This window comes from Bombina bombina, chromosome 2, assembly GCF_027579735.1.
Source record: "Bombina bombina isolate aBomBom1 chromosome 2, aBomBom1.pri, whole genome shotgun sequence".
Lineage (NCBI taxonomy): Eukaryota > Metazoa > Chordata > Amphibia > Anura > Bombinatoridae > Bombina > Bombina bombina.
In genome coordinates, this window is record NC_069500.1 from 442998951 (window position 1) to 443026009 (window position 27059).

Genomic DNA, 27059 nt, shown 5'->3' on the forward strand with positions numbered 1-27059 from the left:
GCACTATTAATGATCATGTACCTCAACTGATTGGCCTGATGGCCCATTTGTGCAAAATGTGCTGGAAGTGGGAGGTGTAACATTTTGTCATTGCAAATGGTTGACTTATGTTGGCAAATGTGTTCTCTTATCTTTTGGGTCATTTCGCCAACATATAATAGCCCACATGGGCATTTTAGCACATAGACAACATAAATCGAACCACAGGTGTAAAAGCCTTTTATGTGGTATTGCTTCCCAGTGTAAAGGTGGGAAATGATACCTCCCTTAATGACATTTTTGCATTGGGCACACCCCAAGCATGGGAAAGTTCCCTGCTTGGGAGTCCCAAAGAACTCGCGTTGGGCACTATCAGATTTTTTGGTAGACATGGCACGGACCAATTTTTTGCCTATTGTGTTGCCTCTGCGATACAAGGCTCTTGGACTTTTCTGGAACTCCTTAATATCTGGACATGCTTCCTTCAACATAAACCAATTTCTTTTAATAATGTTAAACACTTTTTTGCTCATGGTGTTATATGAACTTACAAAATGTAATCTGGTTGGATTGGATATCCTTCTTCTGACAGGGGGATTTTTCAGAGAGTTTTCTACTTCCTCTAGTTCCTGAGCAATATAACCCCTACTGACATTTTTTTCTTTCATGTCTCTAGACCTAACCTGTCTAGCTTCCGGGTCTGATACTATCCTGTCATCTCTCAATAGCTGTGATTTAGGCACACTTTGAAAAACCTGTGGTGGATGAAAACTTCTCCTGTGTAACAGGGTATTCCTGTCCGTGGGTTTCACAAAAAGGTCAGTTGTCAATCTGCCATTCTGTTTGGAGACCATGGTGTCTAGAAATTCCACTTTATTCTTATCATATTTGCTACTAAATTTCAAAAAGGGAACAGCATTTATTAATGCTGAATTTAAATTTCGCAAATTTTTCAGGGGGGCCTGCCACACCATGAACAAGTAATCAATGTAGCGGAACTAGCCCTGGCAGTAATGAGTGGATTCCATCAAAGAGAGGCATGTGTATATGAATACACTCTTCACTCAATACTGCAAGGGGCTGGTTCTGCTACATTTATGACTTGTTCATCGTGTGGCAGGCCCCCCCAAAAAAATTTAGCAGAATTTAGATTCAGCATTGAAAATGCTGTTCCCTTTTTGAAATTCAGTAGCAAATATGATAAGAATAAAGTGGAATTTCTAGAAACCATGGTCTCCAAACAGAATGGCAGATTGACAACTGACCTTTTTGTGAAACCCACGGACAGGAATACCTTGTTACACAGGAGCAGTTTTCATCCACCACAGGTTTTCAAAGTGTCCCTAAATAACAGCTATTGAGAGTTGACAGGATAGTATCAGACCCGGAAGCAAGGAAGGTCAGGTCTAGAGACATGAAAGAAAAAATTGTTACTAGGGTTTATAGTGCTCAGGAACTAGAGGAAGTAGAATTTTCTGAAAAATCCCCCTGTCAGGTGGAGGATATCCAATCCAACCAGATTAAATTTAGTAAATTCATATAACACCATGAGCAAAAAAGTGTTTAACATTATTAAAAGAAATTGGTTTCTGTTAAAGGAAGCATGTCCAGATATTAAGGAGTTCCAGGAAAGTCCAAGAGCCTTGTATCACAGAGGCAACACAATAGGCAAAAAGTTGGTCTGTGCCATGTCTACCAAAAAATCTGATAGTGCCCATCACCAGTTTTTTGAGACTCCCAAGCAGGGAACTTTCCCATACTTGGGGTGTGCCCAATGCAATTAAGGAAAGTATCATTTCCACCCTTACACTGGGAAACAATACCACATAAAAGGATTTTACACCTGGGATTTGACTTATGTTGTCTATGCACTAAAATGCCCATGTGGGCTTTTATTTGTTGGCGAAATGACCACCTCTTGTCACACGAGGTAAATCCTATATCAGGGATACTATACAGTTTATAGAAAAAATTACAAAGATACAAAACATGGATGTCAATGTGATATTGGCTACCCAGGATGTGAATTCTCCCTACACGGTCATCCCCCACTCTGTAACCTTTACAATGAGGCACAACTAGAATGGTTAACCCAATTGCTCACTCTGGTACTGACTAAAAATTTCTTTCTTTTTGAAAATAACTTTTTCATACAAAAAACAGGCACAGCGATGGGGTCCAATGTGGCCCCATCCTATGCCTGTTTGGTAATGGATGCCATCGAAGAGAGGCATGTGTATACAAATCCACTCTTCACTCCATACTGCCAGGGCTGGTTCAGCTACATTGATGACTTGTTCATCATGTGGTGCCCCCCCCAAATTTTTTTTGCAGAATTTAGATTCAGCATTGAAAATGCTGTTCCCTGTTTGAAATTTAGTAGCAAATCTGATAAGAATAAAGTGGAATTTCTAGACACCATGGTCTTCAAACAGAATGGCAGATTGACAACTGACCTTTTTGTGAAACCTATGGACAGGAATACTCTTTTACACAGGAGCAGTTTTCATCCACCACGGGTTTTTTAAAGTGTGCCTAAATCACAGCTATTGAGAGATGACAGGATAGTATCAGACCCGGAAGCTAGGCAGGTCAGGTCTAGAGACATGAAAGAAAAAAAATTCAGTTGGGGTTATAGTGCTCAGGAACTAGAGGAAGTAGAAAACACTCTGAAAAATCCCCCTGTCAGAAGCAGGATATCCAATCCAACCAGATTAAATTTTGTAAGTTCATATAACACCATGAGCAAAAAAGTGTTTAACATTATTAAAATAAATTGGTTTCTGTTAAAGGAAGCATGTCCAGAGCCTTGTATCGCAGAGGCAACACAATAGGCAAAAAGTTGGTCCATGCCATGTCTACCAAAAAATCTGATAGTGCCCAACGCGAGTTCTTTGGGACTCCCAAGCTGGGAACTTTCCTATGCTTGGGGTGTGCCCAATGCAATAATGTCATTAAGGGAGGTATCATTTCCCACCCTTACACTGGTAAACAATACCACATAAAAGGCTTTTACACCTGTGATTCGACTTATGTTGTCTATGCGCTAAAATGCCCATGTGGGCTATTATATGTTGGCGAAACGACCCAAAAGATAAGAGATCACATTTGCCAAAGTAAATCGACCATTCACAATGAGAAAATGTTCCAGCACATTTTGCACAAATGGGCCATCAGTCCAATTAGTTGAAGTACATGATCATTGATAGTGCCCCCAAAAAACAAAGAGGGAATGACAAAGTTAGTGACCTTCTCAAAAGAGAAGCCAAATACATCTGGCAGCTTAACACCATATTCCCAAAGGGACTTAATAGAGATTTTGATCTCCCCTTAATTTAATTTTACACATGTTGTTTATTCCATCCTTAGCTGCATAATGAAAGTTAGAGGTCAAAACTAAATTTAATCTATACAGGCTATATGTGTTAACATGTTATGTTTGGAAATTTGCTGCATTTGTTTTTAATCAGGTTCCAATTCATCAATTTGGTGTAAAGGGTTAAATATTTTGTATCTAATGAAATTTTGTATCTAATGAAATGGCCTTTTGATTTGATTCACTTTTCTAACCCCTCCCATGCTTGCTGATTGGTCACCTGTTTTGCTACTGTGTCTATATATTGTGTGTTTTTTGTATTAGCTTGAGAAAGGGGCAGGTGCCCCGAAACTTTGCTCCTAATAAAGGTATAGCCTTCATACCGTGTGCCACCTTGCTTTTTGTTCTCCATGGTGCTGCACCGGACATTTATGATTGTCTACTGAGAAATACTCAGTTGTGATAGTGCGGATCTCATTGTTTTCATTAGATATAGTAGATTTATGTCAAATTGTTTTTTGTCCATACAAGAAGAAAAATAATTTTCTTTCCTTTCCTAAAGCATTTACAGCCCATGCAACTACTATTCTTATTTTGTTTTTTACAGATGTCCCTTTCAGAAAGAAGGCAAATGCCACAACCTGCATTTAGCCACCAAACAGCAAGTGCTACCCAGGTGCTGAAAAATGGGCTAGCTCCTAAGCTTACATTCCTGCTTTTCAAATAATGATACCAAGCGAACGAAGAAAAACTGATAATAGGAGTAAATTAGAAAGTTGCTTAAAATTGAGGGACAAAGGGAGAGTTGATTGTTGATCTGCATCACTGGGCAGCGGTAAAAAAAATATATATATTATGAAAAAGAATAAATCCTGAGATCTCTTTTTTACATTTTAAAAGCACACCTGGATGCAGACATATGGATAAAATGTTTTGGGATATTAATTTGTGTTTCACATTGAGTGATTTTGTTAATTTGTGTGTTTGAAATCTTGAAATGCTTTTTCAATAGTTTAATCACAGTAAAGTAGAAGTTGAATTATCCTATCTGCCAGCTATGGCAGTGACGCCTTATTGTCATCTCCTCATAGGGATCCGTATTGTAACTATCTGCCTGTAATGTCTATGTCATTTAGAAGCTCAAGACATTTCACAAAATATTACTGCCAGCAATGAAATTTCACTAAAAAAGGACAACGTATTCAGGAAACTGAAGCCTATACTTGCTTATGTATAATAAAGGGCTATTGTGACATATTCACTGTATTTGAATCTTCCCCTAGCAGGAAATGTCTGGAAAGAAAAAAGGAAATCTCTCAAAATATGTCAAGTTTGTGTAGTGTTGATCCACAGGATTTACAGAGTATAGCCTGTAACAAAAAGTGACACCATTGTATGTATATGCCAGAACACAGAGGAGAATCATATATGTCAAAATAATTGTGTATATTGTCTGGTGTAAGAAAGAGGAAGAGATTTTAGAGGATGTAGAAATGTAGATAACGTTCCATAACATTCTGAACAGATGCTATAATTACTAAACGTTCTTTGGTTAGACTTGATGTTTGTCTAGGAATATTTTTTTCATTTTAAGTAAGCATTTAGGAGGGTGCAGAGTGCTGCCAAAGCTAAGAACAAAATTATATTATAGTTAAAATTAAAGTTTTATGATTCAGATTTATGATAAAATAAAATAATATTTAAATTGACCTAATTCACTTGATATCCTTTGGTTAAACTTTGTTCCTTCCCATGAGAGCATAGAGAAGTCGGTTCAGGAGTCTGCACTGTGGATTTTATCACAATCTATTTGATAATTATCAGCATGTTAATGGTTGCAGGTGAGCCCTTTTTGATGTCAAAGTGGTCAAAATCAGCTAGTTTCATTGTTTATTGGCGGCATTGTTTTGATGATAGATTTTGGTTTTAAAGGAAATCAGAAAACTCACTACAAAGTTAACACATTTTTAATGTCAACCCCTGTATGTATTACATTGTTGCAAACACTGCTGCCACAAAGTGCTTCTGATCCTATCTAGGTATGCTTACAACCTAGAATTGCTTTCAACAAAGGACTACCAAGAGATTTTGTTTTTAATTTAGCTGTGTGCTTGCAAGAGAGTGACAGACTTTCTATTCTTGTGTTAATTTTGTTTTGTTATTTTCCCTATGGGCTTAGCATCTAGGCTTGTCTAGGGTTAACTACCTTAGTCACACACACACAAACATATCCAAGTTATGGAAAATCTATGCATTTTTCTAAATAGCACAATAATGATCCCTCTAATTTAATGATAGAGCTATAGAAATAGTCAGTCCTAATACAAATAAGGGAGATAGGTTGCTGGAGCTTTGCAAACCTTTTGGATCCATCATTTAGGCACCTTGGAACCCAATGGCAGGACCGTCTTTAACACAGGGCAAAAGGGGCAGCTGCCCAGGGCCCAGTTTCTGTTGAGGGGTCACTGCTCTGGTGGTGGGAATTTTTTCTGTGTAGGGCTGACTGTAGGCGCATGCAGCAGAAAGCTGGAGCGGCAAGGACGTGAGGATTTGAGCATCTGTGCAGCTGCATACACTGCTCTCTTCAGTCTTGAGGCTGTGTGACTCATCTCACACTGTATCCATGCAGCCTTGGACAGACAGCATCAAGTCTGCTGGTCCCCTTAGCCCTGCTCTTTCTGCTGTGGCCCTAAGATCAACTAACTGAAGTTTGTTAGGGGAACAGTGCTTTGTAGAAAGGTGTCAGTGGGAAGAATAAGTGAGTGCACACACACCCCTCCCCATGCAGCATTGTCTAGTGCAGGGTGAGAGGGAACTTCTTCCTAGCAAATAAGTGACATGTACTGCTGTGGCTGATGTATAGTGTCATGCTGATAGTTCAAACATTAATGTAAGGTTTATTTTTATAGTTTTTGTTTTCTCTCTGTCTCAGATTTTACAGCTTACCATAGTAGTTCTGCTGTTCCAGTCACTAAATTTATATTTGTCTGCACCTCTATGCTTCCTCCTCAGTCTTTACCTTGCTTTGCTCCTGTTGGCTGCCCTAAATCTCTTTAACCAGCTAACCTCACACCAGATTCACATTCAAAAGAATATTAAATTAATCCATTTATTAGTACTGCTTAGGTCCAGTTTCACATATTGCAATTTATTTCATTTTTTTTAAAAACGATTAGCAGTGGATGATCCACTGCTGGGCTAATAATTAAAAAAAATAAAATAATAATTTAGTTGTTTTTTGGGATGTTGGGGTGGAGAGCGAAATTGCATGGGGGGGGGGGCAAGAAATTTTTTGCCCAGGGTCCAGTCAATATTAAAGACGGCCCTGCCCAATGGTCTTAACAAAGAGACTTATTACTGCTTTTTAGTGGCATACACAAATATGCTGTGAGTGCCTCATGTAACATTCATACATCACTCTTATTCATAGAGTCATTGGTGTCTTGTATGATTAGCACAAGTACCTCCAGCAGCTCTCTGAGCAGACAAGGTGTTTTTTTATCCTGATCCTGTAGTCATAGTCATATGCTGCTGAAACAGTAATAACTAATGGAAATATATTGCAAAAATGCTTTTATTTAAAACTGAAATGAACTCAATCATATTTCAATTTTGACCTTTCTATCCCTTTAGGGGAATAAGAAATCAGTGCGTTACATTTTAGGTTCTTCTTGAACTAGGTGATACACTAATATATTTAAATCTCCAAAATGCATGCAAAGAATAAAAACCCCAATAAATAAACTTAAAATATAAAAATATAAGTTATGTCACTCAAACACGAAATGTCAACATACTGGGCTCCATTTATCAAGCAAGCGTTGGAGCTGCTTTGGACTAAATTAAAAGGCCAGTTTGTTCCACTTCTGTTTCCTATCACCTCAGAGGGTATTGGACTTAAAACATCCCTGATTGATCCATCTCTGATTATTGACAAGCTTTGCTCTTGTGCAATAGGTTACAGGGTGTGGGGCAGCACACAGGAATTCCTGTGCAATCATAAAAGAGGGTAGCTCTTGCAGGTTAATACCTCTTCAATAATTAAAGGGACAGTCGACACCAGAATTGTTATTGTTTAAAAAGATAGATAATCCCTTTATTACCTATTCCCCTGTTTTGCATAACCAACACAGTTATATTAATATACTTTTTACCTCTGTGATTACCCTGTATCTAAGCCTCTGCAAACTGCCCCCTTATTTCAGTTCTTTTGACAGACTTTTAGAAAATTAGTGCTGGCTCATAGGTAACTCCACATGCATGAGCACAATGTTATCTATATGACACTCATGAACTAATTCCCTCTAGTGGTGAAAAACTGTCAACATGCATTCAGATAAGAGGCGACCTTTAAGGTCTAAGAAGTTAACATATGAGCCTACCTAGGTTTAGCTTTTAACTAAGAATACCAAGAGAACAAAGCAAAATTGGTGATAAAAGTAAATTGGAAAGTTGTTTTAAATTACATGCCCTCTCTGAATCATGAAAGTTTATTTTGGACTAGACTGTCCCTTTAAGCAAAATAGTGTGTCACACAGTTTCAGATAACAATATATTGCGGGTAATCAAAGAAAGTTTACATAGAAAGCAATAAGTGCATTTTCTTATTTTTTTTGGGTTTATGATGTTAATCCTGTTATGGTTGGTTGCTATTGTAATTGGTTGTTATTTGAATCATTGTAAAACTAACCATTGTAAAATGCCTGAGGAATGCCTGTATGTACATATATGTGCGTGTGCGTGTGTGTGTGTAGGGGTAAAATAAAATTACAATTTAGACAAATGATTTGCAGTAAACAAAGTATGTGCCAAATACATCAAAGAAAGAATATTTTCTAAGAGGAGGAAAACAGGAAGACCAAACTGAATAATTTCAAAGAAGATAGGCCAAGTAGCTTGTATAAATATACCGAAAGTAGGCCACAGCTGTTTCTCTGCACTTTTAAAAAAATATAGTAAATTGCTTTTAATACAACTTAATGTTTCAATGAAAAGCAGCTATTCATAATACAAAAGTGCTTTGTTTTCAGTTGCATACAAAATAAGTATAGTCTGCAGTTATTATTCTGCTATTTCTATTTATGTATGACTAGAAGCTAACAGTTCCTTACTTTGGGAAGCTCTGGTCCCTTCAAATTTTTACCATACAAACTCATAGTTTGATGAAGGTCACATTGGGGCCTAGTTATCAAGCCGTCAACCTCAAATACGCTGGAATTCCGCAGCGTATTTGTGGCGAGGCTGATTCACCTTAGTTATCAAGCCCTAGACACCGGCAAAAGTAGAATATAGTGACGTAAGCTTCGATCCGCCGGACTCAGTCCGACACAGATCGATTCTTACGTCACTCCAGATGTTCCGCACACAAGTTCGGCACAATCTGACTACTTTTGCTAGTTATCAAAAAACTAGCAGGTACGCTCGGCACTTTTCCGGCCCAGCGTACCTGGTTTTCAAACCGCCGCCCTGGAGGCTGCGGATCCCATAGGAATCAATGGGAGTCTGACCATAGCGAAAGTTCATGTTCATTGCTGCCAGACATCCCATTGATTCCTATGGAAGCTGTTTGCACCTAACACCCTAACATGTACCCCGAGTCTAAACACCCCTAATCTGTCCCCCCTACACCGCCGCAACTAAATAAAGTTATTACCCCCTAAACCGCCACTCCCGGTCCCCGCCGCCACCTACATAAGACCTATTAACCCCTATCCTGCCCCCCATACACCATCGCCACCTATAATAAAGTTATTAACCCCCATCCTGCCGATCCCGGACCCCGCCGCAACCTATATTAAACTTATTAACCCCTAATCTGCCCCCCTACACAGTTGCCACCTATAATAAATTTATTAACCCCTATCCTGGCCCCCCTACACTGCCACAACTATAATAAATGTATTAACCCCTAAACCTAAGTCTAACCCTAACCCTAACACCCCCCTAACTTAAATATTAATTAAATAAATCTAAATAAATTTAACTCTTATTAACTAAATCAGCGCCGCCTGGATGTTGACTTCAATCGGATGGAAGACTTCTTCAGCGCCCCTTGGATGATGACTTCTGCCGCTCCGTATCTCCTCTTTGGTTCCATCAGTGGTCAGCTGGCTGAAGACGGCTCAAGGTAGGATAATCTTCAGGGGGGTAGTGTTAGGTTTATTTAAGGAGGGTTTGGCTTAGATTAGGGGTATGTGGGTGGTGGGTTTTATTGTTGGGGGGGTTGTATTTTTTTTACAGGCAAAAGAGCTGTTTTCTTAGGGGCATGCCCTGCAAAAGGCCATTTTAAGGGCTGGTAAGGTAATAGAGCTGGTAACTTTTTAATGTAGAATAGGGTAGGGAATTTTTTATTTTGGGGGGCTTTGTTATTTTATTAGGGGGCTTAGATTAGGTGTAAGTATCTTAAAATTGTTGTAATATTTTTTAAATGTTTGTAACTTAGCTTTTTTTATTTTTTGTAACTTAGCTTTTTTTTATTTTTTGTACTTTAGTTAGTTTATTTAATTGAATTTAATTGTAGTTATTTGTAGCTAACTTATTTTACTAATTTAATGATAGTGTAGTGTTAGGTTTAATTGTAACTTAGGTTAGGATTTATTTTACAGGTAATTTTGTATTTCTTTTAGCTAGGTAGTTATTAAATAGTTAATAACTATTTAATAACTATTCTAACTAGCTAAAATAAATACAAAGTTACCTGTAAAATAAATATAAATCCTAAAATAGCTACAATGTAATTATTAATTATATTTTAGCTATCTTAGGGTTTATTTTACAGGTAAGTATTTAGTTTTAAATAGGAATAATTTATTAAAGTATAGTGTAGTGTTAGGTGTAATTGTAATTTAGGTTAGTTTTTATTTTACAGGTAAATTTCTCTTTATTTTAGCTAGGTAGCTATTAAATAGTTATTAACTATTTAATAGCTATTGTGCCTATTTAAAATAAATTGAAATTTGCCTGTAAAATAAAAATAAATCCTAAAATAGCTACAATATAATTATTATTTATATTGTAGCTATATTAGGGTTTATTTTAAAGGTAAGTATTTAGTTTTAAATAGGATTAATTTAGTTAATAAGAGAAATATTATTTAGATTTATTTAATTAATATTTAAGTTAGGGGGGTGTTAGGGTTAGTGTTAGACTTAAGTTTAGGGGTTAATAATTTTATTACAGTGGCGGCGGTGTAGGGGGGCAGGATAGGGGTTAATACATTTATTATAGGTGGCGACGGTGTAGGGGGGGCAGATTAGGGGTTAATAAGTTTAATATAGGTTGCGGCGGGGTCCGGGAGCAGCTGTTTAGGGGTTAAACTATTTATTTAGTTGTGGCGAGGTCCGGGATCCGCAGGATAGGGGTTAATAACTTTATTATAGGTGGCGGCGGTATAGGGGGGGCAGGATAGGGGTTACTAGGTATAATGTAGGTGGCGGCGGTGTCCGGGAGCGGCAGTTTAGGGGTTAATACATTTATAAGAGTTGCGGCGGGGTCTAGGAGCGGCGGTTTAGTTGTTAATAACTTTATTTAGTTGCGGGGGGCTCCGGGGGCGCCGGTATAGGGGGTAGAACAGTGTAGTTAGTGTGGGTGCTTAGTGACAGCTTGTCAATAAAGCTGTCAAAAAGCCGAAGAGCAGCGAGATCAGATGAGTGATAACTTTCACAGTCCGCTGCTCATCGCACCGTACTTGGTGCGCAGCTTTTTGACAGCTTTTTTAATAATTTAATTTTTTCAGGTCCGCGATGGTAGGCGAGCTTAGGCGGGCGTATTGGGCCAGCGAAGGCAGGTAAAGTAGACGGCTTGATAACTAGGCCCCATTGTCTTGTGGCTTTTTGTTTTGCAATTAATTCTTTGACTTACCAATAGCAGCAGAGAGACAGTGCTGAAAACAGGAAACGAGAAAACAGTGACAACCAATCAGATCACACTAGAATATAACAAAGCGAAAGAACATTGTCCCAAGATTTAAAGGGCCATAATACCCAAATGTTTAAACACTTGAAAGTGATGCAGTATAGCTGTAAAAAGCTGACTAGAAAATATCACCTAAACATCTCTATGTAAAAAAGAAAGATATTTTACCTCAAAAGTTCCTCAGTAGCCACATGCCATTGTAAAGGATTTCTAAGCAGCATATTAGTATGTCTGTCCCGGGACAGCTGAAGGGATGAGCCTCGTGCACTCTCATGTTATTTCCCTATTCAGTGTAGGGAAGTTTACAATGAAATCTCATGAGAGTTAAGTCAAATCTCATGAGATCACAGTAAAATGAATTCATGACCTCAGCACTGTTGATGCTGATTGGCTGCTGTTCATTTCTTCATTTTTAATTTTTTTTTACCTGCAGCTGGGAGCAGCTGAAGTAAAACTTTTTACACAGTACTTACTCTGCTGAACTGAGGAGATTGTGAGGTAAAATATTTTCCTTTTCTACATAGGGATGCTCAGGTGATATTTTCCTGTCAGTTTTTTACAGTTATACTGCATCAAGTGATTTAGCATATGAGTATTATGTCCCTTTAATTTTTTCTATTATCTATCTATCTATCTATCTATCTATCTATCTATCTATCTATCTATCTATCTATCTATCTATCTATCTATCTATCTATCTATCTAGTCCTTGTAGATATGCACTTCTATGTCCAAAGTAATATCAGATTGTAAATATTCACACTCACTGGACTTTTTAAATGTAAAGGTACATTTTTTACGGGCGCGCAATAAATAACCAGCCATTACAAGTGGCTGGTTATTGCTACCGTGAGCTCCCAGTAGCAATTAGCGATCCAAATATTAACCAGAGATCAGATCTCTGGTTCATTTTCTAAAATTGCCCCAATTGCCCCCAAAATAAAGTATTTTATAGCGCAGTAGAGAGACAAACATACCGTTGTGAGAATAGAAGAAACCACAGTATAAAAGGGACAGTCTACATCAGAATTTTCATTGTTTAAAAAGATAGATAATCCCTTTGTTACCCATTCCCTAGTTTTGCACAACCAACACAGTTATATAAATACACTTTTTACCTCTTTGATTACCTTGTATCTAAGCCTCTGCAGACTGCCCCCTTTATTTTTTAGTTCTTTTGACAGACATCCATTTTAGCCAATCAGAGCTGGCTCACCTGAACTCCACGTGCGTGAGCACAGTGTTATCTATATGACACATGTGAACTAACACCCTCTAGTGGTGAAAAACTGTCAAAATGCCCTGAGAGAAGAGGCGGCTTTCAAGGGCTTAGAAATTAGCACATGAACCTCCTAGGTTTAGCTTTCAACTAAGAATACCAAGAGAACAAAGCAAAACTGGTGATAAAAATAAATTGGAAAATTGTTTAAAATTACATTCTCTATCTGAATCATGAAAGTTTATTTTGGACTAGACTGTCCCTTAAATTAGAATGTAGTAGCGAGCACTACATTCCCCACAATACCCTGCACGAACCGCAGTATTAAGGGGCATGCGTGAACAGAAAAAAAAATGCATTATTAAAAAGGGGAATGTAGTCACGAGCACTACATTCCCCACAATACCCAGTGCGAACTGCGGTATTAAGGGGCATGTAGTCCTAAGAACACGAGAGGTATAAATCATTATATTCCCCACAATATTAAGGAGAATAATATTGCTCGCGACTATATTCCCCACAATACCATGTGCGATTACATGAGTATGATCACATATCGGTGCATTATGGGAAGGGATTAACTTGTGCTCACGTGACCACTAAAAATTGTTAGAAACAGGAAGATTTAAATGAGAAAGGAAAATAAAAGTGTAAAAGGAAAGAAGGTGATAAAAGTGTAAAAAGAAAAGGAGATAAAAGTGCAAAAGGATAGAGGGAGATAAAAGTGCAAAAGAAAAGAGGGAGACAAAAGTGGAAAACGAAAGGAGATAAAAATGTAAAAAGAAAAGCAGATACAAGTGCAAAAGGAAACAAGGAAATAAAAGTGCTAAAGGAAAGAAGATAAAAGTACTACAGAAAAAAATTATAAAAGTGCAAAAGCAAAGAAGGAGATAAAAGAGCTAAAGAAAAGAAGATAAAAGTGCAAAAGTAAAGGAGATAAAAGTGTAAAAAGAAAAAGAGATAAAATTGCAAAAAGAAAGGAGATAAAAGTGTAAAAACAAAAGGAGATTAAAGTGTGAAAGGAAAGAGGGAGATGAAAGTGCTAGAGGAAAGAGGAAGATAAAAGTGCAAAAGAAAAGAGGGAGATAAAAGTGTAAAAATGAAAAGGAGATAAAAGTGCAAAAGAAAATTAGATAAAAGTACAAAAGGAAAGAAAGAGATAAAAGTGCTAAAGGAAAGAAGGAGATAAAAGTGTTAAAGAAAAGTAGATAGAAGTTCAAGACCCCAGCCTCCTGTGGTATTTCCTCAAAGGAAGGCATACACAGCCCAGGAGAGAAAACTACATGTCAGTGGTCTGGAACCTTTACAAGATGAACCACACAGAATATTGCAATCTCTTACGTATGTATAATTTCTCAGCAGGTCATTATATAAACTGCCTGTGTGGCACCAGGCAGGTTCAAATTGCTGCTTATCTTTCAAAACACTTTAATCAATGCCCATTGATTGCTGAATCTTGGTTCAGGTGACTTAATCCAACTTCCATATTCCACACAGTCATTGTCCGCACACTTTATCTGTCCCTAACTGTCCTCAACAGAGGAAATCAGATTTGGGAAACCTAGGTTTCAATATGGAAATTCCCATTATTTCCCCAATGTTGAAACAACTAATATCATTAAAAAAATGCATCTACATATTATTCTCAGACTAATTTTGGCTATAAATAAAAACATAATTATATCTATCTAAAAACTTTTCAGACAAAGTTTTAGGGGGCGCTAAAGCTCTCAAACACAACATGTAAATACTGAAAATCTTGAATCTTTCAGTCCAAGATAAAATATAATAATAAAATATCACGGGGGGCGGAGCTAGCAGGTGCCCAAGATGGTCGCTTGAAGTGAGAGCTCCGAAGTACGGTCGGCTAATAAGCATTACCTGACCCGTGGCAATGTGAGACTGGACACAAAGCACCTTACAGCCAAAAGTCAGTGGAGGAACTGTAGAAGCCGCAAAGTGCTCTAGTGTTGCAACCGGCTAGTCATCACTCCTCACTGACTCCCGCGGCTCTCTTGAGGCCCACCACGAGCGGCACCTGCGTCGCAGTACTCAGGCACAGACTGCACAATTTAAAGCCTGCAAGAAGAGGAGCGACAATGTTAAGTGGAGAGGCTGAAGTCGCTATGTAATAGAGCCATTCTAATGCCGCACAGGGGGTAAGCAGTGATTAAAAAGCAAGGCGCGGTGTGACCGCATCCCCCAGCCCATTGACCCTTAGCTGCCTGGTCCTCATGAGTCACCATATCAGAGAGAGCCCTGTTTATTAAAGCACCTCAGAGGTGGGGCGGCACCCGTCCCCACGCATAGTACCCCGTACCTCACAAACGGCTACACAGCCTTATCCTCCTGCGTAGGGGGGAAATAAAAATGGCGCAGCCTATAATTTCAGGCAAGATATGAAACAGAAACACTAAGTTAGCAGCGCACCTAATATCCTGATGTGAGTGCTTCCAATGACAGCTTAGTGTCTTGTCTTTTATTACTCCCCAGGCACACTTTTACCTCATCTCTCACCAGCTATAATACACCTCTTGGCAGCTTGCCATAGTCAGAATGTCTGCAAGAAGAGCACGCAGAGATGATAAGGCCTGCAAAAATGGCAATCTGACTGCGCCCACAGTACACAACTTCTTCAAAGCAGTCGAAGCAGTGATCCCAGAACAAACTGACAAAACAGTTATAATACCTCCTCCAACACCAGATTCAGACACTGAGGGTACAACGGACACAATCCTCACAAAAGCAGACCTGCAATCACTACCGTCAAAAGCAGACTTTAATAACTTTGTTGCCCAAGTCAGCACAATGATAAAATCAAGCCTGTCTGAGGTGAGAAAAGAGATAAGTGAAATAGGTAATAGGATTGCACAGCTGGAGGAAGATGTGGAACAAACAGATAAGCTACTTGACATGCAATCTCAGCAATCCTCACAACACTCCACTTTAATTGCTCAATTACAGGACCAGGTGGAAGACCTGGATAACAGGGGGCGGCGCCAGAACATCAGAATCCGGGAGGTAAGCGAGAACATTAAACAGTCAGAGCTTCTTCCTTACCTACAGTCCCTATTTAACTATCTCATGGACAACACCGAGGCTGTGGAGTACCCACTAGACCGCTATCATAGGGCACTGAGACCACCGCCGAAAGACTCTGCTCCCCCGAGGGACATCATTATAAAGTTCGCCAGCTTCAGAGACAAAGAGAACATCCTTACTGCAGCACGGAAGAAGTCGCCTGTAACGCACAATGGCAGCGCCCTCCAAGCATATGCAGACCTCAGTCAAATGACACTAACTAAAAGGCGGGAGGCGAGGTACCTCACCTTGCACCTGAGAGAACTTGGAATTCCATACAGATGGGGCTTTCCCTTTAGTAATCTTTTGCAAGTTGCTGAAGATCCTACAACCCAGCCTCCCTTCCCTAAGAGAGACCCCTAAAGACCAACGCACCCCACTGCAACAAAGACAGGAATGGATTCCAGTTCACCATGGAAAGAAGAACAAGCCCTCCACTAGGCCACCTGAGAGACAAGGATCAGTCACCTGAACTTAAGGACTATTTTACGTTAAGTATTCCATTCCTTTCTTGCTACCCCTAGCATTGCGCCACTTTGGAGGGTGGCCTTTTTTTTAAAAGGAAGCGGATCTGATCGGTAACACGGTGGGACATCGCTGCCTTCCTTACCCCAATTCTACCCAATGTTACCTTATAGATAAGGTAGTCTGCTCATGTCACTACAAATGTTACGCGGCTGTGACCCGCTAGCTTCTTCCCTTTTTTCTTTTTTTTTTTTCTAACGTTAGAGTGTTTACATTGTTTCATGATGCTATGTCAGGGCTACACATTATATAGTTATTTGCCCTGTAGCAGCTACTTTTTCCCCCCTTCTCCACCCACAGAAGCATAAAATGTTTCTTGTTATTGTTATTAGGTTATGTTTTATGTATGTTTATATGTTAATACCTGCTTTTTTACTTCACAGATATAGTGTATGCAAACAACCTATGCTGATTTCCTTCCCTTCCTCTTCCCTCTCCTGGTCTGGTCGGACCTGCCTGAACCACACAATGCCCTACCCTCAGGTAATGAACACGTACATGCCTAGTCACGACTCCCGCAGCATACATAATCCACGGGGCCTACTTAACCCATATACTGGGTGACACCCCCTCCACACCAAAACAGTAGAATGGCCCCTTTAGGGATACAGAACCCTTCCCACGCGGAGATGCGTACCATTACAATTGTCTCCCAGAATGCGAAGGGTCTGAACTCGCCCACAAAAAGGTCAGTCGCCCTCTCCTGTTTCAGGAAAGCCAAGGCAGACGTGGTCTTCATCCAGGAGACTCACTTCCCAAGAGATAATGCACCTAAATTTTCAAATAAGGACTACCCTACAGCATACTTAGCCTCACACTCCGGCAAAACAAGAGGGGTGGGTATTATCTTTCACAGATCAATCCCGTTTCAATTATCCAAGATGGATACAGACATGGGGGGTAGATGGATCATCCTTACTGGCCTCCTGTATAACCGGCCCATAACTCTAGTCAATTTCTACGCCCCAAATTCCAAACAGGCTCAATTTCTCAAGAGGGTCACAAATAGAATACTTTCAGTCCAAAAAGGTTCTCTAGTGATGGCAGGCGAACTGAATGTTGCACTTGAACCTGAAATGGATTCCTCCCTAGGACGAGGCAGTATACCCACTAAATCTTTACAGGATATTAGTGTATCCATCCGCAGGCTTACTTTGTTAGATGTGTGGCGAGCTAAGCACCCTGGCCAACGTAACTACACTTTTTTTTCCAACCCGCATAAATTACATATAGCCAAGTAGGGGATTCTGACATAGAGCCCACTAGCTGGTCGGACCATAGCATGGTGTCATCCACATTGAATTGGTCGGATAAACCCTTGTCCCCCTTTGTGTGGAGACTAGACGAATCCTTATTAAAAAACCCAGTGTTTTCCGCACATATGTCGAAAACACTCAAAGAATACTTTGAACTCAACAATACGCCGGATGTCTCCCCACAAACCGTGTGGGAGGCTTATAAATGTGTAGTAAGGGGTGAAATGATTAAACACAAAGCCCGACTGACAAAACAATACAGAGAATCCTACAACGCTTTACTGCAAAACATTCGCAACACAGAAATGCAACACAAGGCACTCCCAGAGGACAGAGCACTAGCTGACAAATTACGACAGGAGAGGAACGAGTTAAACAGACTAATTTATAAGGAGGCACAGACAAAAGCACTTTACCTAAAAAGAATGTATTTAGCAAATACAAATAAAATAGGACCTTTCTTAGCACGGTCCCTCAAAGAGCAAAAATTTAACTCGTTCATACATAGTTTAACTGACTCACTTGGACACCAGGTCATTGGTAGTCACCATATTGTAGAACAATTTAGGGCTTTTTATAGTACCCTTTATAACCTACGAAACCCACCGATGTCAACATCCCTCAGGGTGCGGGAACAATATATTGTAGAAGCTGACTTGCCGACCATTTCCACAGACATATCTAAAAAATGAGAGACTCCAATTACGACCCAAGAAGTGCTTTTGGCAATAAAATCACTCCCTCCACGTAAAAGCCCAGGACCCGACGGGTTTACCAATATCTATTACAAGCAATATAGACAACTACTGGCCCCACACTTAACCTCACTGTTTGCAACAATAGATAGCTCAGAACCATGGTCAAAGAATGCCTTAGAAGCCCATATCATTGTAATACCAAAGGCGGACAGAGACCCCCAAAAAGTAGAGAATTATAGACCCATCTCATTGCTCAATTCGGACATTAAAATCTACGCTAAAGTCTTAGCGACGCTCCTAAACTCCATCCTCCCCCAAATTATTCATGTAGACCAAACGGGGTTCATCCCCGGGAGGGAAACGCGTGATAACACTATTAGGGTTATTCATTTAGTAGAGCAGGCCAGCCGGTCCAAAGTTCCATCGATTTTAGTATCAACAGATGCTGAAAAAGCGTTCGACCGGCTGGACTGGCAATTCCTCCACTCTCCGTTGCTGTTCGCTATATCTATGGAGGTTTTGGCCTCCCATATAAGAAAAAATCCCAGTATCACGGGACTCGAACTAGGCCCCAACTCATTTAAGACAACACTTTATGCGGATGACGTTCTAATCCTTCTGACCTTCCCAAACACTTCTCTCACTAGTTTACTAGAGGAATTTGACAGATTCAGTGCCCACTCCAATTTCCTTATAAATGCACAAAAATCAGAGATATTAAACATTAACATGAACAAGCAAGAATTTGAGTCCTTAAGAAATTGCTGCCGCTATAGACTAAATCACGACAAACTTAAATACCTGGGAATATACCTTACCCCATATAGCGGCAAACTATTTAAACATAATTACATTCCTTTGATGCACAAATTAAAAAAGGAGCTTGACACTTGGCAAGATAGACCGCTCTCCTGGTGGGGCGGCATACAAGCGGTCAAGATGACAGCCCTCCCGCGCATACTATATGTTTTGCAGACAGTTCCGATACCTTTACCTAATACATACACACACCAATTACAATCAATGTTAAACTCATTTATTTGGGGACGCATTAAGCCTCGGGTCAGTAAAAATTATGATGTTACCATTGGGTGCGGGGGGACTGGGGCTGCCCTCGGTGACGCAATATCACAAAGCGGTAGTAATGCAGAGGGTGATTGAGTGGCATAATAATCGGTCCAACGCTAAGGCCTGGGCGTCTATAGACTCTTTCCTTTTGAACTCACCCTCCATTGGCCCCCTTAGCTGGATTAAACATTCCTCCAGACCGCCCCTCGCAAGAACATCCCTGCTATATGCCCATCTCTTTAAAACCTGGGACACAATCCGAGCCAAACTTCCTGGGGGGTATGTTGGTGGAGAAGGCATACCCAAAGGGTATAGAACACACAATACCATTTGTTAACCTGACCCTAAACTACACACTAAAGACTCGTTCACAAATGTTGGAGGTCGCATGTGGGAGCTTCTCCTCCTGGCTTAAGTATGCCTAGCTGTCGCACTTGATAGCAATTTCGCCCCACAAAGACAGTCTACTCAGGGAATTAACTGGCTTCGAGAAGCTATGCCTGTCAGGTACATCACCACGTGGTTCCTTATCCTTAGCAAAGAAACTACTAGACACCGCCCTCACACCGTCATCCCCATCCCATAGGGTACACTGGCAGCTGGAGCTGGGGATGGAGATCCCTGAGGAGAGCTGGCAGGGTATCCTCTTGCAGACATCCAAATCCTTTTTCCTGCCCAGAATTTTAGAATTAAACCATAAGGTCCTATTTCGGTGGTACCTTACCCCCGAAAGAATTAAACAAATTTACCCGGGAGCGGGAGCCACTTGTTGGAGGGGGTGTGGGGCCATAGGTACGATGTTTCACATATGGTGGCAGTGCCCCCAATTACTTCCTTTTTGGAGGAGCGTAGAAGCAGCCCTCATAAATCTGATGGGCACAACATTCCAGTTAACACCCCTCACCGCACTCCTTAATTATAAACAGGATAAAGTTTGCAAAATAAGATGGAAACTATTACAAATCGGTCTAAATAGCGCTAGGGCACTTATTGCTCGAAAGTGGAAAATGGTGGGGGCTCCTGCGTTGCAGGAGTGGTTTACTCATACCTCAGAACTCCTATCTATGGAGGAATATTCCTTCTATAGAAACGGCAATATGGCCTTCTTCCATGAAGTCCAGTTTTACTGGGAGTCCCTGCCTCGCAACCTTATGGCCACAGCGACTGCTCCGCCCGTTCAGACCGACCAGACCTCCCCCCCCCCCCCTTCCCTTCCCCCCTCAAAGCAGTAGCTAGATCTATAGATTCATAGAAAAGCACGGTATATGTTATGTGTAATAGGTTATTGCATATCGATATATTGTTTTTTGTATGGAAACTGGAGATGCTTAATCCCTGTACTCGCCATGGACGGGTTGATACCGTCCAGTGAGTACTCTTCAACTAGAAGAGAGAGGGGCCCCTGGACTACCTCTCTTGTTAAGGACTAACCCATGAGCCCAGAGGCCAATATTCTTGTTTCTGGTAAAACCCAGGATAACTACAATGGACTGAAACTATGGACCCTTTCAATGGACATCCTTATCCGAAGGTGCCTTGGGTATCTATACAGTGTTGTTTCCATGAAGTTTGCCAATTTGTACTGTCTCCAGTTTTCAAATAAACGTTTTTTAAAAAAAAAAAAAAAAAAAAAAAAATATATAAAGTATCACAGTTCATCCACATATGGAGGTCCAGTCCCCTAGGGCGACTCCTCTTCAAAAGGTTAGGGATCACCAGAAGAAATCTAAAATGAAAAGCATAAAGGGTGCCTCATAGTGCAGATTATGTGCCAGATGTATAACAGCATTGTAAAAAATCACAAATGGGAAACTCACACTTTTAGTTGGCACTATATGATGAGTAGTGAATACAAGGCGAGCTGGTTATCACAGTCGCCAGCTGACTGACCCTCCGGTGCTCGCCAGAGGGTTAGTCAGCTGTTGACTGTGATAACCAGCTTGCCTTGTATGCACTATTTATGATTATATCCAGCATGTATTTACTGTTTAATGTCCATTTAATACTTTTGTTTTTTTTGATACAATTGATTTGATATTGCAGTTGTTTTGTAATATGCCAAATTAAACATTTTATATTAAAATATCAAAATGTTTTTTAATGTCCTTTTACCAAAGACCATGTTAAAAATTGCAGCAATTTGGTAGTCCAATCAGCTATTTTGCTGTTTCCTTTTCCACAACATGCTTACATTTTTTGCGCTTTTTAGCAACTATTTTGAGAATTATTTATAAATGAGCTGACCAGCACTCTGTTGAAGGAAAAAGGTACAGCAAATTCGGCAAAACAACAAACACAAAAGTTTGCTTTATCACAAATGAAATTTATGAGCTCCTGACCACTTAGATTTATAAAAACAAAACCTTCCCAACCCTTTAAACGATTTAGTTTTAATTGCATGATAGCAAAATAAAGTTTTTCCTATCTCATTAGCTCTCTACACTTGGTTGTCTATACTAATGCAGTCAATGTATGGTTTAAGTAAACATTACTAATATGTCTATACTAGTACATTTAAACATAATCTTCCACATCTGGAATGCATTAGAATACTTATTTTTTATTTGGTTTGCTATTTATACAGTCTACATAGATAGCCATGTGCAACATTTCAACAGTTTGTCAGTCACTGACAATTTAAAGGGAAACTGAAAATAAGACAATAAGTGCAATATAAATACTGCAAGTCTCTGCAACTTTTTCATCTCTAAAATCTGCCAGCATTGAATACACACGTACAGATCCTGATATGATACTGATTTGATGAAAAAAATCATTAAACCTAGTGTATACAACTAAAATATTCAGGCTACAGATAATGGATTTAATAAAGAAAAAAACACATAATTACAGAAAGTTTAGGATTGTTATATGCATTTAATTATAGATCATATGGAATACACTATAAAAAAAAATATTGATCCAACTCTAAAATCAAGAAAGGATTAGCAGTCGTTAGTCTCTATTTGAATGTGTTCCGAATGATCCATTTTGTCTGCTGGAATGTATTAAATAGTTTACAAATAGCTTAATTTATCTTTCTTTTGTCATTTGCAGGGGTCAACTGAGCAGTTGAGCAATAGCGCCTGGCACATAAGGGTGCTCCTGGTCTGCTACTTATGATCACTGTCACAGTTTGTTAAATGAGCTAGCGCAGTGGTGACAGTTGAGCTACTCTAGCATCTGTGAAACATCTGCGCTAGCAGTTGTGAGCTAGGACGGGCAGCAAATGATCAGGAGCTAGAGCAGTGCTGACTAGCAGTAACTAAGTAGTTAAGCAGTAACTAAGTAGTAACTAAGTAGTTTAGGCAGAGGGGGTACCCTGTCCCTGGAGTGGATGTGCTGTGCCTGGATAGGAGGTCTGTTGCTCTGGGGGCCCTATAAAATGAGGTCTAGCCCTAGAGGATAAGGGTTTCTGGAAGGTCTGTGACTGTGAGGGCCCTGAAGTATGGTGTCCCTGGCCCTGGATTTTGGTTGCCCTGTCCCTGGAGGTTGAGGCATGCAGACAGGCAGTGGGTTTGGGGAGTGGCATAGGTGCCTTCATTTTTGTAGTGGCTTTTGACTATAGAAATCGCTACCTAAATTTCTGTACTGCAGTGTTAACTATAGAAGAGCTAAGCAAACAAAAGCCAAAACCCGAAATTAACCACCCACTGAGGACTGTGGGGAAAGAGAGTGCAGACCATTTGAAATGGTCTTCTTGCAGCTGTTTTGAATATAATAAAGTTGCACTGAGGCAGTGGTTCCATCTATTTGTCATTGATGATGTAAATTGATTCATCACCGACACAATGACCCCCAAAGCTAAGTGAGAGACGGACATAGTTTTTATTGTCCAAAATTTCCTTTGGCAGTTCTGGCCCCTGCTCTCGCATGATTGGTCTAGGGCCTGTTAATCACCCCAATCTAAATAGCTGTGGGTGATTTATCTCCATCGTCTCAGAGGTGGCAGAGACTGCTGCTTCATAACTTGCGCTAAGTTGACTCTCATAACGTTGTTAGAAAACTTCTTGGGAAAAATTCCCCATTGTTGTATTGCATATAAAATCCTATGTGTTTGTGCTATATTATGCAGGTGTAACATTGATCATGTGTATTTACTTATATATTTAGGTACACTCACACATATATATTAATATTCAGAATTAATATGTAGCTATTAACTAGTATTGCTTGTCAATAAATAAATAATTGCTTGTTCTGAAGTTTTTGTACTTTTACAAAATAATTTATGTTCAGCTATTCAAGGTCCGCAACCTTACTGAATTAATGTAATCATTATATTATTGGTTTAAATATTTATAAATATGTCACCATGTCATTCATATATGGTTCCAACAAGTCTCTCGATCTATAAACATTAGTGGGTTTCGACTTTGGTTGATGTTCAGATAGAGACAATGGCTTGTTTTTAAGAACATATTTACAAAATACATATTTGTCTATTATAGCTCAGTGACAAGTGCCATCTTCCGAGGGAAAAATATTGACTGCTACATCTTAGCTAATCAACAAAACTGTTAATTAATCTGTAATTAGTGTTAGCCAATCAATTATGTAAACCTAACCTTATCAGTTGTGGTGGAGTTGAGTTGTCCATAAAATACACATTCACCCACAAGGAAACACAAGCAGGTGCAAAAGAGGGGCCACACAGACCATACACAATGACCACACCTTTCAGAGGAGATGGTAGACTAAATTGACCAAACAGACAAGGCAGGATAATGCTGAGAGAGTGACCAGTGAAGGATCTCGCAATATTGATAATTATGAAATAAACCCACATTAAACAGTTTTGTTAATAGGATTTTTGCTCTTTACAATTATATTCCAATTCTGGTTTACCTTTTATAGTCACAAACATTTTTATTATTTAATTTCCTGTGAACCTGGTCTTATCTGTCGACAATAACGCTGGGTCAATCTGGAATCTGGTAATAATATTATCATTTTCTTTTGGTTTGTCGGGATTATTAATTTACCTGATTCTTGCCAGCTATGTTGAGAATTAAAATAACTAACATCTGTTTCTCTATTAATCAGTATCACGCAAGCATCTGCAATTAAAATCACAATGACTGTTTTAATTAGTTATAACATGATAATCATTACATCATTGTTATGATGTATGCTAATTGATTTAGTTTATTTAAATATTGCCTAGTTTTTCAAATAATTATTTTAATAAACTATGTTTGTGTATTGATCTGGACCTCGGTTTAATTGATAGACACTTGCAACATCACTTCCCTACCTTCAACTCCCCTCCCTCTACCCCTCACACCAAACTTCACAGAAGCACTAAGTCACTAGATCTGCATCAGCTCGCTAGCTCTCTCAAACCTCTCCTCTCATCCATCACCTCTTTTTCCTGCCCTGACCAATCTATCTGCCAGTATAATTCCACCCTTACATCGGTCATTGACACTCTGGCCCCTCCAACCTTAGCTCAGAAACCACACGCTCATCCTCAGCCCTGGCATACTCCTCTGACACGATACCTACGCAGATGCTCCCGTATTGCTGAGCGACATTGGAGGAAATCTCGGAGTTCAGCTGACTTTCTTCACTACAAGTTCATCCTGAACTCCTACTATTCTGCCCTTAATCTTTATAAGCAACAATATTGTTCTAATCTCATCTCTACTCTTTCCTCTAACCCTAAACGTTTGTTCTCCACGCTCAACACTCTTCTCCGCCCACCCCCACCTGCTGACACAACCTCTCTCTCAGATCAAGATTTTGCCAGCCACTTCAACAACAAAATTGACTCCATCAGAAGTGAAATCAGCTCTCAACATACTTCCAATCTCCCACCCCCTAAAAAGCTCACGATCACCCAAAACCCAAATATCCAAAAATTTTGCCCCTGTTAATGAGGATGAAGTTTCTGCCCTTATTCTGTCCTCCCACCTCACTACCTTTCCCCTCGACCCCATCCCCTCACAGCTACTCCCCTCCCTCTCTTCTACCCTCACCCCCATACTCACACACATTTTCAACCTCTCCCTCAGCACTGGTATATTTCCCTCATCTCTAAAACATGCACTGGTCACACCTATCCTCAAAAAACCTTCCCTCGATCCAACCTCCCCTTCCAACTACCGCCCTATTTCCCTACTCCCTCTTGCATCAAAGCTCCTCGAAAAGCTAGTTTACGCACGTCTATCCCATTTCCTTACACTAAACTCTCTTCTTGACCCACTGCAATCTGGATTTCGTTCCCATCACTCTACAGAGACAGCAATTGTCAAGGTTACCAATGACCTACTTACAGCAAAATCCAAAGGCCACTTCTCTCTGCTTATCCTCCTTGACCTGTCTGCAGCCTTTGATACTGTTGACCACCCTCTTCTGCTCCAAACCCTCCAATGCTTCGGTATCTGTGAAACAGCTCTCTTGTGGTTCTCTTCCTATCTGACTAACCGTACATTTAGTGTAGCCTTCTCCAGAGCATCATCTGCCCCATTACCACTTTCTGTTGGGGTACCTCAAGGCTCTGTCCTTGGTCCCCTTCTCTTTTCAATCTACACATCGTCACTAGGTTCCTTAATAAAGCCCCATGGGTTTCAATACCATTTGTATGCTGATGACACCCAAATCTACCTCTCTGCACCAGACCTACCTCCTTCCTTACTAACCTGTGTCACTAACTGTCTTTCCCTCATATCATCTTGGATGTCCTCTCACTACCTTAAGCTAAATCTCTCCAAAACTGAACTCCTTATTTTTCCCCCTTCTTCCATTGTCTCCACCCCCAAAAATTTCTATAACTGTTGATAATTCCATCATTACCCCTACCCCGTACGCCCAATGTCTTGGGGTCACACTTGACTCAGATCTTTCCTTCACTCCTCACATTCAGTCCTTGGCTAAAGCCTGCCACTTCCACCTTAAAAACATCGCTAAAATTAGACATTTCCTTACACAAGATACAACCAAGATTTTAATACACTCTCTCATCCTTTCCCGCCTCGACTACTGCAACTCCGTCCACTCTGGTCTACCTAGCTGCCGCATAGCTCCTTTATAATCCATTATGAATGCCTCTGCCAGGCTCATCTTCCTTACTCGTCGCTCTTCAACTGCTGCACCTCTCTGCCAATCCCTTCACTGGCTTCCTCTTGCCTCTAGGATTAAACATAAAATCCTCACCCTGACATATAAAGCTCTCAACTGCACTGCTCCCCCCTACATCTCAGAACTTGTCTCTAGATACTCTCCCTCCCATCCCCTTCGATCAGCTCAGGATCTCCTCCTCTTCTCCTCTCTTGTTACTTCCTCACATTCCCGTTTACAGGACTTCTCCAGACTGGCCCCCATCTTGTGGAATTCCCTGCCTCGCTCCATAAGACTCTCCCCTAGTTTTAACAGCTTCAAACACTCCCTAAAAACTCTACTATTCAGGGATGCATACAACCAACACTAACCTTTCCTAACTCCATTGCTTTCCCCTTGAACCCCTTAGAATGTAAGCCTATGGGCCAATTGTTTACAGATCGCTTCATAAGAGCTGACTACAACAGTGAAACTCTCAGAAGGGCCCTCTACCCACTTGACCCCTACAAAAGCTATCCTGTACACCAACTATGTTTACAGCGCTGCAGAATCTGTTGGCGCTCTACAAATACCTGATAATAATAATAATGATAATAATAGACATAATAGAACTAAAAGTGTTATTAAATTGCAGGCATTACTCCTGCAAAGTTGGCAATATATATATATATATATATATATATATATATATATATATATATATATATATATATATATATATATATATATATATATATATATATATATATACTAGTCCTAAAGCCGTGTACATGGGCCAATATCCCCATCACACTTGGATCCCCTATCCCTCCATCCTTCCCCTTCCCTGCCGCTCTCAACTTTTTATTTTTTCTGTAGTTTAGTGGTCCCCCTGCACCCCTTATCTTGATGCTTAGTACATAGAGCCTAATATATGCTCTCTGAGCAAGAGCAGTGTTTGA